The sequence below is a fragment of the Trichosurus vulpecula genome, chromosome 6 (assembly GCF_011100635.1).
Source record: "Trichosurus vulpecula isolate mTriVul1 chromosome 6, mTriVul1.pri, whole genome shotgun sequence".
In the NCBI taxonomy this organism is placed as follows: Eukaryota; Metazoa; Chordata; class Mammalia; order Diprotodontia; family Phalangeridae; genus Trichosurus; species Trichosurus vulpecula.
The window spans coordinates 174843239-174854484 of record NC_050578.1 but is presented as its reverse complement, the minus strand read 5'-3'; positions in this window follow the sequence as shown (position 1 = coordinate 174854484).

Here is an 11246-nt window from a genome sequence, read left to right as displayed (position 1 = left end):
CTAGTTAGTTGGTTGGGAATATGGCCAGGCAGTGAAAAAGCACCGAGATTCAGTCTCAGACTTTGCATTCTTTCTTTGCTAACAAAGAAGACCAAAACATACAGACAGAAGAAATTAATAAAGTCAAAGAGCCTACAACAGAAACCTCCAAGAAAAACATGAACTGGTCCCAGGCCATGGAAGAGCCCAAAAAGGATTTGGAAAAGCAAGTTAGAGAAGTAGAGGAAAAATTGGGAAGAGCAATGAGAAGGATGTGAGAAAACCATGAAAAACAAGTCAATGACTTGCTAAAGGAGACTCAAAAAAATACTGAAAAATACACTGAAGAAAACAACACCTTAAAAAACAAACTAACTCAAATGGCAAAAGACCTCCAAAAAGCCAATGAGGAGTAGAATGCCTTGAAAGGCAGAATTAGCCAAATGGAAAAGGAGGTCCAAAAGACCACTGAAGAAAATACTACTTTAAAAATTAGATTGGATCAAGTGGAAGCTAGTGACTTTATGAGAAATCAAGATATTATAAAACAGAACCAAAGGAATGAAAAAATGGGAGACAATGTGAAATATCTCCTTGGAAAAACCACTGACCAGGAAAATAGATCCAGGAGAGATAATCTAAAAATTATTGGACTACCTGAAAGCCATGATCAAAAAAAGAGCCTAGATATCACCTTTCAGAAATTATCAAGGAGAACTGCCCTGATATTCTAGAGCCACAGGGCAAAATAGAAATTGAAAGAATCCATCGATTGCCTCCTCAAATAGATCCCAAAAAGAAATCTCCCAGGAATATTGTCCCCAAATTCCAGAGCTCCCAGATCAAGGAGAAAATACTGCAAGCAGCCAGAAAGAAACAATTTGAGTATTGTGGAAACCCAATCAGAATAACCCAAGATCTGGCAGCCTCTACATTAAGAGATCAAAGGGCTTGGAATACGATATTCCGGAGGTCAATGGATCTAGGATTAAAACCTAGAATCACCTACCCAGCAAAACTGAGTATCATGCTCCAAGGCAAAATACGGATTTTCAATAAAATAGAGGACTTTCAAGGACTTTCAAGGACTTCCTCTTCTCCTTTCCTTTTGTTCTTATATTTCTCTACCTTTTATTTCATTCTTCCTCTGTGTAGAAGAAATGTGAAAGTGGGGAAGGTGAGGTATATTTTGATTAATGTCTCCAATTATTCTCTTGTTTAATATTATATCATGCTGAAGTGGGGAGTTGAATCACTTAGGTTCTATAGATACCAATACTTTGTCAAATGCTCTTTATTGGCCTGGAGAAGTTCAGAGAAGATATACTCACATTCAGAAACATCTGACAAGGCTAATGTGAAAACACTTAACGATCATTTCTTTCTTCTCTTTGCTAGCACTAGTTGTATATAGAAATAAAGAAAGAAGTGCTATCTACATATGAAAGGCTTTGTAGAATGCATGATAATACTATTATCATTAATCATGCATATATTTTTGTAATGTGATCTATTAAGATGAATTCTGACTAGTATTTATGTTGCTACATTGCATTATTCTTTTTTTCCCTATTCATTCCATCCTCCCTTGAACATTCTGTGCCTATTTCATTCAGTGCCATCACATCTGATTGGACTGTAAAACATGAAATGTGTGGCTGCAAAACACAGCTGGAGCCAATGCCATTCTTTAGCCAGCTGGCAAAAGCTATCTATGGAGAAAGCAGCTGACTCCTGTTTTAATAGAGTAAGCATTCCAATGTGTGATGCTTGTAATTCCCTTGCCATCCAACAAACAAATTAGTGGAAAAAAAGAATCCACCATCCATTGAGAGGAATGGAATTGATTGATCAAAGAAAGAGACTATCGTTTCCCATGGCTTCAATTCAACAGATTCAACAAACATTCACAGCTTATGATATAGTTTACTTCTCTAGGCTAAACATCTCCAATTTCTTCCTCTTATGCCATGTTGTTGAGTCTTCTCATCATTCTGGATGCCATGCTTTGGGTGCAGTCCAGCTTGTAAAATATCCTTTCTATAATGTGGCACCCAGAAGAGAATACAATACCTCAGGTGTGATATGAACACTGAAGAACACAGCAAGATCATAACTTCTATTGTTCAGGGAAGTATATGTCTATTAATGCAGTCTAATGTTGCATTATTCCTGCAGAAATCTTATTCTGGTGGCTTGTTATGTTGTCAATCTGACTTTGGACTTTTGAAGACATTTCAAGTAGAGTACGACTTTGGCTGTTTCTATGAAGCCAGAAAGACTTCATGTTAGAGCTATCTATGAGAGTGGAATGTTGACGGTTAAGTTCAAAGAAGTTAATCACTGGAGTCTGGCAACCAACCAGTGTCTCTCCTTCCATCCTCTACCTTCCTTCCCCACAGCAACTCATTAACAAAACCTATTACGACAATGATCAATGATAGGTGTGCTCACGCAGATAAAATTAAAGATACTTTAAAGTACTGAAATATGAAGATTGTCTTAGTTATTTAAATAGGTACTTTTTTGCCTATTGAATTTATAATAAACCAAACATTTTAAGGTATTTTCACCTCAACTGCTATCAAGTAACTTCATCGTCTTTTTTATAATCTAAATTCAGGCTTTTTACATTTATCTCTATTACCATCCACCTTATTTGGTTTGACCTTTTACTACATTACATCAGGTCTTCTTTGGCCCGTCCAAGCTTTATTCTTTATTTTTTTTCAAATTTTATATATCCTCTTATATAATATATTTAACCTCGATATAATCCATTTTTAATCTCTTCAAGTTTTAGCTCTCCTCAAAAGTCAATACCATCGGACATCCCTTTCAGGAATTAAACTTACCTCCTACTTTACTAAGAAAATTGAGACTGTATATTGTATATTCCCTCTTCCACCTCTGACCTATTACTCTAAAACTGCCCATATTGCTCCTCATTCTCTTTTCCTTTCGTCCAATTTCTGGTAAAGAGGGAGTCACTTTACTAGATTAACACACATACTTGTACCTTAGCTTCCAATACTTTTTGTATTTTTGTCCCTATGTTTACCTTTTCACTCCCTACCTCAACTTCAATCTACCCAATCTCTACTTGTTCTATCCCTCCTGCCTCCCGACAATACTAGTATGTCATGATCTTTAATAAAAATTATCTTGGCCATGATAGCTCCTTATTCTCCTGCCTATAGTTTTGTTTTGTTTTTGTTTTTCCTCTTACAATTTCCTCAGCCTGGCTGCTAATGCTCTTAAAATTTGATGGTATATGTTTAGCCTTATTTCAATTTATTTGCCCCCACATACTCTCCATTCTGCCAAACTGTTCTAATGTCATTATTAATCTATCTCTCCTCAATGTATTCACTCATTCTGTCTCACATATTTAAACTATACTTCCTTTTCATCTTTACCTTCATGAATTAATACTCAGCTCAGGTGACACCTCTTCAGTGTGGTATTTCCTCATCTTCTCCTGATGTAACTTTATCTTTTCTCCTCAAATAATTCAGGAGCTCTTTGTCTATTTCTCTTCTTTGCCCCATCATAGATAGATAGATAGATAGATAGATAGATAGATAGATAGATAGATAGATAGATATAGGTATGTATGTATATGCATATATATTTATAATATGCCCCATCCTGCCTGATATGATATATGACAGGAACTATGACATTTTTATCTTTGTAATGACAATGCCTAGCACATATTATGTGGCTAATTATTTTTTTAATTTGTTTGATTTGACAAGGATGAGGTCAGAGCCCTGTATCAAGCAATTGGTGATTGAAATACTGGTATTGATCCAAGAATCTACTACCTTTCATCATGGTGATCAACAAATTCCTAAGTCAAATAATCAGCATTCTTTTTGTCCCATCTTATAGATGTGTATATTATGAATGGAATTGTTGGATTTCTTACTGAAATCCACGAGTTCTATGTTTATATTATTTGTCTGGATCAGCAACCTAGTACTTATATTTTAACATTCCATTAGAGTTCCTCTAATATCAAATATTTCAGCCCATGCACATATTTTTATCATATTTGATTCTTATTTTTTCCCTTCTATAAATTCTCCCTAATGGATTTATCCAGTAGGATGGGGACTTTTCTTTAGATCATTTAATATAGTATCAGTGCCAGGGAAGCACTTAGACTATCCATGTATACATTATTATTCCACCTCCTTTTATGATGATATAATTCTTAGAAGATGTATTTTATGTCACCTCTAGCAAGCTAGCTATTGTTGGTAATATATTGCAACCTCTCTATGCCTGCCTCATACCTCTCTACTAGTCTAATAATTCTACTTATAAAGCAGATACATCTTTGGTAATTGCATTTGGGGTTCATTTAGTTACTGAAGTCACTCCATCTGATTTTATGGAGGAAATATCTAGATGTGGTTTGGAATTGGCCAGAATCTAATCCAAGTACTTTCATAAATGGCATTAGATCTATCTTAAAGGGATTAGCAGTGCTTTTTGGCATGTATTAAAAGAAGTACTCTGCTGGGATTGACTTACAACATTTTAAAAATTCCACAGCTAATGAAGTAGCAACTTACTCTTTCAGATGGTTGTTAATGCTTTATGAAATTCTATGTTTCTTGGCTGAATGAATAGCTTATAAATTGTTGCATGAGTTCCCAAGGTCCCATGAGGCATTTCTGGTTCAATGAAAAATATTTTAAAATTGGTCCTCGTAGACATATTTAATTTATGTCAGTTTAATAACCTCCAAGACCAGCTCTGATGTAGCCTTTTGACACTTGGCTTCAGTCACCTAGTATGATTCTATTTTCTCTTCAAACTTTTCCAAATTTGCTCTAAGGAAAAGAACAAATATATATATATATATATATATATATATATATATATATATATATATATACATATATATATATGTATATATATGTATATGTATATGCATATGTATTATATATCTTTTACACATCAGTACTGACTTAATTCAATACGATTTTATGTATATATATTCACTTTAAAAAATAATAGTATTTTTTCCAATTACATGTAAAAATAGTTTTCAACATTCATTTTTGTAAAATTTTAAGAAAATAATTTTTCTCCCTCCTCCCCTTCCCAAAACAGCAAGCAATCTGATATAGGCTATACATGTATAATCATTTTAGGCATATTTCCATATTAGTCACATTGTGAAAGAAGAGTCAGAATGAAAGAGAAAAACCATGAGAGGAAAAAAAAAGGACACACAGAAAAGTGAAGAATAGTATGCTTCAATCTGCATTCAGACTCCATAGTTCTGCTTCTGGGTGTGGTTATCAATTAGTACTGTATTGCTGAGAAGAGCTAAGGCTATCATTGTTAATCATCCCATAATGTTGCTGTTGCTGTGTACAACATTCTCCTGATTCTGCTCAATTCATTCAGCATCAGTTCAAATAAGTCTTTCCAGGTTTTCCTGAAATCTGCCTACGCATCATTTCTTATTGCACAGTAGTATCCCACTATATTAATATGCCACAACTTGTTCAGCCATTCACCAATTGAAGGCCATCCCCTCAATTTCCAATTCTTTGCCATCGCTAAAAGGAACTGCTATATTTTTATACATGTGGGTCCTTTTCCCATTTTTATGTTCTCTTTGGGATACAGACCTAGTAGTGATATTGCTGGATCAAAAAGTATGCACAGTTTGGTTTTCCTTTGGGCATAGTTCAAAATTACTCTCCAGAATGGTTGGACCAGTTCACACCTCCACCAACAATACTCTAACATTCCAATTATCCCCCATCTTCTTCAGCATTTATCATTTTCCTTTTCTATCATACTAGCCAATCTGATAAGAGAGAGGTGGTATCTCAGAGTTGTTTTAATTTGCATTTCTCTAAATCTTCAGGCCACATGCCAAAGGATTTTGGGCAGCATGCAAAAAATATGAGAGGATCTTTGCCTCTATATTTTTTGAAGACTTCCTGAAACCCTTTGATGGGCTTCAGGTTGTGCAGGCCTGATCTAATCAATAGTGATCTGGAAATAATTTTCATACGATTGTAGATAGCTTTAATTTCTTCATCTGAAAACTGCCTATTCACATCCTTTGACTATCAATTGGGGAAAGACTTGTATTCTTACACATGTGACTCAGTACCCTATATATTTTTAAAATGAAGCATTTTTTTCAGAAACACTTGCAGTAAAAATCGTTTCCCAATATTCTGCTTTCTGTCTAATTTAGATTGCATTTGTTTTGTTTGCTGAAACCCTTCTTAATTTAACATAATTCAAATTATCCACTTTGCACTTCATAATGTTCTCTACCTCTTGTTTGATCATAAATTCTTACCTTCTCCATAGATCTGACAGGTAAAGTATTCCTTGCTCTCCTAATTTGCTTATAGTATCATCCCTTATGTCTAGAGCATGTATACATTTTGACCTTATCTTGGTATAGAGTGTGAAATGTTTGCCTAGGTCTTGTTTCTGCCATGCTATTTTCCAGTTTTCCCAGCAGTTTTTGTCAAATATTTCAGAAGCTAGAGTCTTTATCTTTATCAAATGGTAGACTACTATAGTCATTCATTAATATGTCTTTTGTACCTAGCCTGTTCCTCTCACCCACCACTCTATTTCTTAGCCAGTACCAAGTAGTTTTGATGATTGCTACTTTATAATATAATTATAGATCTGGTATGGCTAGGCCACCTTCTTTCACTTTTTTTAATTTCCTTGATATTTGTGACCTTTTGTTCTTTCAGATTAATTTTGTTATTATTTTTTTCTAGCTTTATGAAATAATTTTGGTAGCTTGATTGCTTTGGCACTGAAAAAGTAAATTATTTTAGGTAGAAATATCATTTTTATTATATTATCTTGGCCTGCCCACGTGCAACTGAAATTTAAACAATCACTTAGATCTGACTTTATTTGTGTAGAAAGTGTTTTGTAATTGTGTTCATATAGTTTCTGGGTTTGTCTTGCAAGGTAGACTTCCAAATATTTTATATTGTCTACAGTTACTTTGAATGGAGTTTTTCTTTCTATCTCTTGCTGCTGGGTTTGTTAGGAATATATAGAAATGCCAATAATTTTTGTGTGTTTATTTTATATCTTGCAACTTTGCTAAAGTTGTTAATTATCTGAAGTAGGTTTTTTTGATCAATTCTCTAAAGTTCTCTAAGTATACCACAATATTATCAGCAGACTGATAGTTTTGTTGGTATATTTACTTTTAAAATATTTTTCTTATCAGGAAATGAAAGATTTTGTCCCCATGAAAGGAATTTCAAGTGGCGTAGAGGATTTTCTTAGGGGTAGCAGAGAAGGGGATTGTACTTGTAGGTACTACTTTTTCCCAGGGTCTTGTTACTTCTTACTGAATGATATTTATTATCGAAAGGTGATTTTTATAAGATTATAGGTGATTAATGAAGTTATGAATACATACAAATACTAATAAATAAAAATTTAAAAATCTCACTTTATTATTATCCAGATGATGCTTAATGATTTTTCCTCGGGTACTTTTGGAATTCAAAATTATCTTATTAAAATTATTTATCCAATTATATCTCCTTAAATATTAATCCATATGTTTTGCTTAGATTCTTACCCTACCTTACTGTGTAGAAAAATCTTGTCTGGATTTGACTAACTGGCTTTACTTATTCGTTCTTCATTGCTTAGGTACTAAATGCAAGTAAATATATTTTTGAATATACTTCATTTTATCCAGCAGATATAGTTTTGAAAAGCTGTATGTAAATTGGAATTTTATCAATATAATCATATTTTAGAATTCAGTAAAGGTACATAAGCAATACTTTTGTAAAATGAAGTACTATCATATAATGTGAATAATCACCAAGTTATTTATCAGCTCAGATTTCTGTCAGTTTTCCTCAATGCAATTACTTCAGTAAATAAATATATGATCTTGAGAACATTTCTCATAAAATGTTAGATTCCTCCCCCCACCCCATAAAGCTTGAAACTCATAGATGAAGCAATGTAATTTTAAGATACCCTTGATATTTTGTAGTTTTCTCATAAATATTTACGGGGCACATTTTATGTCAGACTTATTATACTGAATTTATGATGACAGGTGTAGATTTTCCCTTTTGCACATTGCATATGCATTGTCTAAGAGCTATCAACTACAACCATGCATCTAACCTGGCAAAGCTGGAAGGCAGCCTATCAGAGTTGCCATTGCTCCCTATTGCTAACACAATACAGCAGTGAGTCAGTACCAGGAAGTGGCCATAGGAAACAAGAATAAGGAATGTGGCTCCATACTGTCCAGTTGTTGTTCTTCTCTACCCTGCCATCTACTTAAGCCATCATTATTAATCTTCCCTTCCATTTATGTTTGAAATTTTATAAAGAATACACTGTAATGAAATATGTGGAGACTTCCTGGAGCCAAGATGGTAGAGTAAGCAGTAAATCATGGTAAATCTCCTGTATTCACCTCCAAACAATCATAATATAGATGTTAGGGCAAGTTCTGAAATGGCAGAACCAGCAAAAAAGACAGAGTGAAACAATCTTTTAGCCAAAGAGAATTGGAAGCTCAGCAGGAGGGGTCTGTCTCACTCGGTTGGGAGGAGAGTGCATTCCAGGGCAGGAGACATCTCAGCAAGCTAGCAGCAAGTCCCACCTCAACAAACTATTGAGAGATCCAGAGCTCTAGTGTACTGGAAAAGGCAAAAACCAACACCAGGGGCCCCCTCATGCCTTAGAATAGCCAGAGAAACTGGCAGAATCCAGTCCCAAGAACAACCACATTCTTCAGCATGCCTCTAGGCTGGTGGGGGTCCTCTGGCAGCCTCCATGTGCCTCACCGTAGCCCCAGGAAAATGCAGAGACACCCCACTGGGTCTAAATACAAGCTGGGTACCACCACAAGGACCCCAGCTCAGCACCAAATAAGCTGTCAGACCTTCTATGGCCTTTAGCTGTGTCAGCTAGCACCTACTCACTCCCTCAGCACAGCACCAGGCACAAGGGTTTCCCAAGGTCCTCAGGCCAACATCAGCACAGCACCAGGCAAACAGCCTGGGCCTGCAGCCCCAGTCAAAAGAAGTCTGAGAAAGAGAAAGAGCCAACTTCCACCTAAGGTTCAGAACTCAAATTTTTAAAAAAGGAAAAAGTGCTCTCCCTCTACCCCAAGGGAAAATAACAAAGATGAGTGAAAAACAACAACAGGAAAAATAATCTGATGATAGAAAGTTATGATGGTGACAGGGAAGAATAAAACACAAGTTCAGAAGAGGACCACAATGTCAAAACACTCACGGACGAAATCCCAAAGAAAACAGGAAGTGGTCTCAAAACCAGAAAGAAACCAGGAAAGAGCTCAAAAAGGAGCTTAAGAACCAAATGGGAGGTAGGAAAAAAATGGGAATACAAATGAGAGTGATGCAAGAGAATTATGAAAAAAAAAGAGTCCAATGGCTTAAAAACAAGAATTGGCCAAATGGAAAAGAAGATACAAAAATCCACTGAAGAAAACAGCTCCTTAAAGAGTGCAATTGGCCAAATAGAAATTAAAGAATAAAAGTTAATTGAGGAAAACAACACCTTAAAAGTGAGAATTGGGTAAGTGGAAGCTAATGACTATATGAGACATCAAGAATCAGTCAAACAATCAGATCTAAAAAACTGGAAAGAAATATCAGTTGTTCATGGGTAGGCCAAGCTAGTATAATGAAAATGACAATTCTACCTAAATTTCCTTACTTATTCAATGCCATACCAATCAAACTACCCAAATTATTTTATAAAGCTAGAAAAAATGAGAACAAAATTCATCAAAAGAAATACAAGGGAAGGTGATCCAGCCATACCAGATATAAAATTGTATTGTAAAGCAGCAATAATCAAAACTACTTGGTAGTGGCTAAGAAATAGAGTGGTGGATCAGTGCAACAGGTTAGGTACATAAGACACAGAAATCAATTACTAGAGTAATCTACCATTTGATAAATACACAGGCTTTAGCTTCTGGGTTAAGAACTCACTATTTGACAAAAATTATCAGGAAAAGTAGAAAATGGTATAGCAAAAACTATACATAGACCAATGCCTTACACTGTATACTAAGATAAAGTCTAACTGGGCCCATGATTTAGATATAAAGGATGATGCTACGAGCAAATTAAGAGAACAAGAAGTAGTTTACCTGTCAAATCAATGGAGAATGGAATAACTTATGACCAAACCAGAGATAGAGAACATTATGAAATACAAAATGGATGATTTTGATTACATTAAATTAAAAGGGTTTTGTACAAACAATATCAATGCAACCAAGATTAGAAAGGAAGCAGAAAGCCAGGAAAGAATTTTTACAGCCACTCTGTCTGACAAAGGCCTCATTTCTAAAATATATAGAGAAGTGAGCCAAATGTATAAGAATAAAAGTCATTCCCCAATTCACAAATGGTCAAAGGATATCAACAGGCAGTTTTCAAATGAAGAAATGAAAAAAATGCTGTAAATTACTATTGATTACAGAAATACACTTAAAACAACTATTAGGTACCACATCACACCTATCAGATTGGCTAACATAACAAAACAGAAAATGATAAATGTTGAGGATGATGTGGGAAAATTGGAACACTAAGAGATTATTGGTGGAATTGTAAACTGATCCAGCCATTCTGGAGAACAATTGGGAACTATGCCAACAGGGCTGGAAAAATGTGCATACTCTTTGATCCTGCAGTACAATTTCTAGGTCTGTATTTTAAAGAGATCATTTAAAAAACAGAAAAGGACTTATATGTGCAAAAATATTTACAGCAGTCCTTTTTGCAGTGACAACATTTTGGAAAGTAACGGGATGCCTATCAATTTGGGAATGGTTGAACAAACTTTGGTATATGAATGTTACGGAATATTATTGTGCAATAAGAAATGATGAAATGACAGATTTCAGAAAAAATCCCTACACCCTCTTCTTTTTTCTTCTCTGTTCACTCACTTGGAATTGATTACCTTCTATGCAAATTACTCCTAAATCTATATGTCCAGAATCAAACTTTCCCCTAAATCTGTTTCTAATTGTTTGCTAGATATTTCTGCTTTGATATTCTGCAAACAGATTGGACTCTCTTAACCCCACCGCACCCCGCCACATACACACAGAAATAAAATCCTGCACCTTTCTCTAAGCTTCTCCATTTCTACTGCATACCACCATCTGATTGGGCTCTAAACTGTAGTCATCTTTGATTTTTTTATCTTCAATTTAT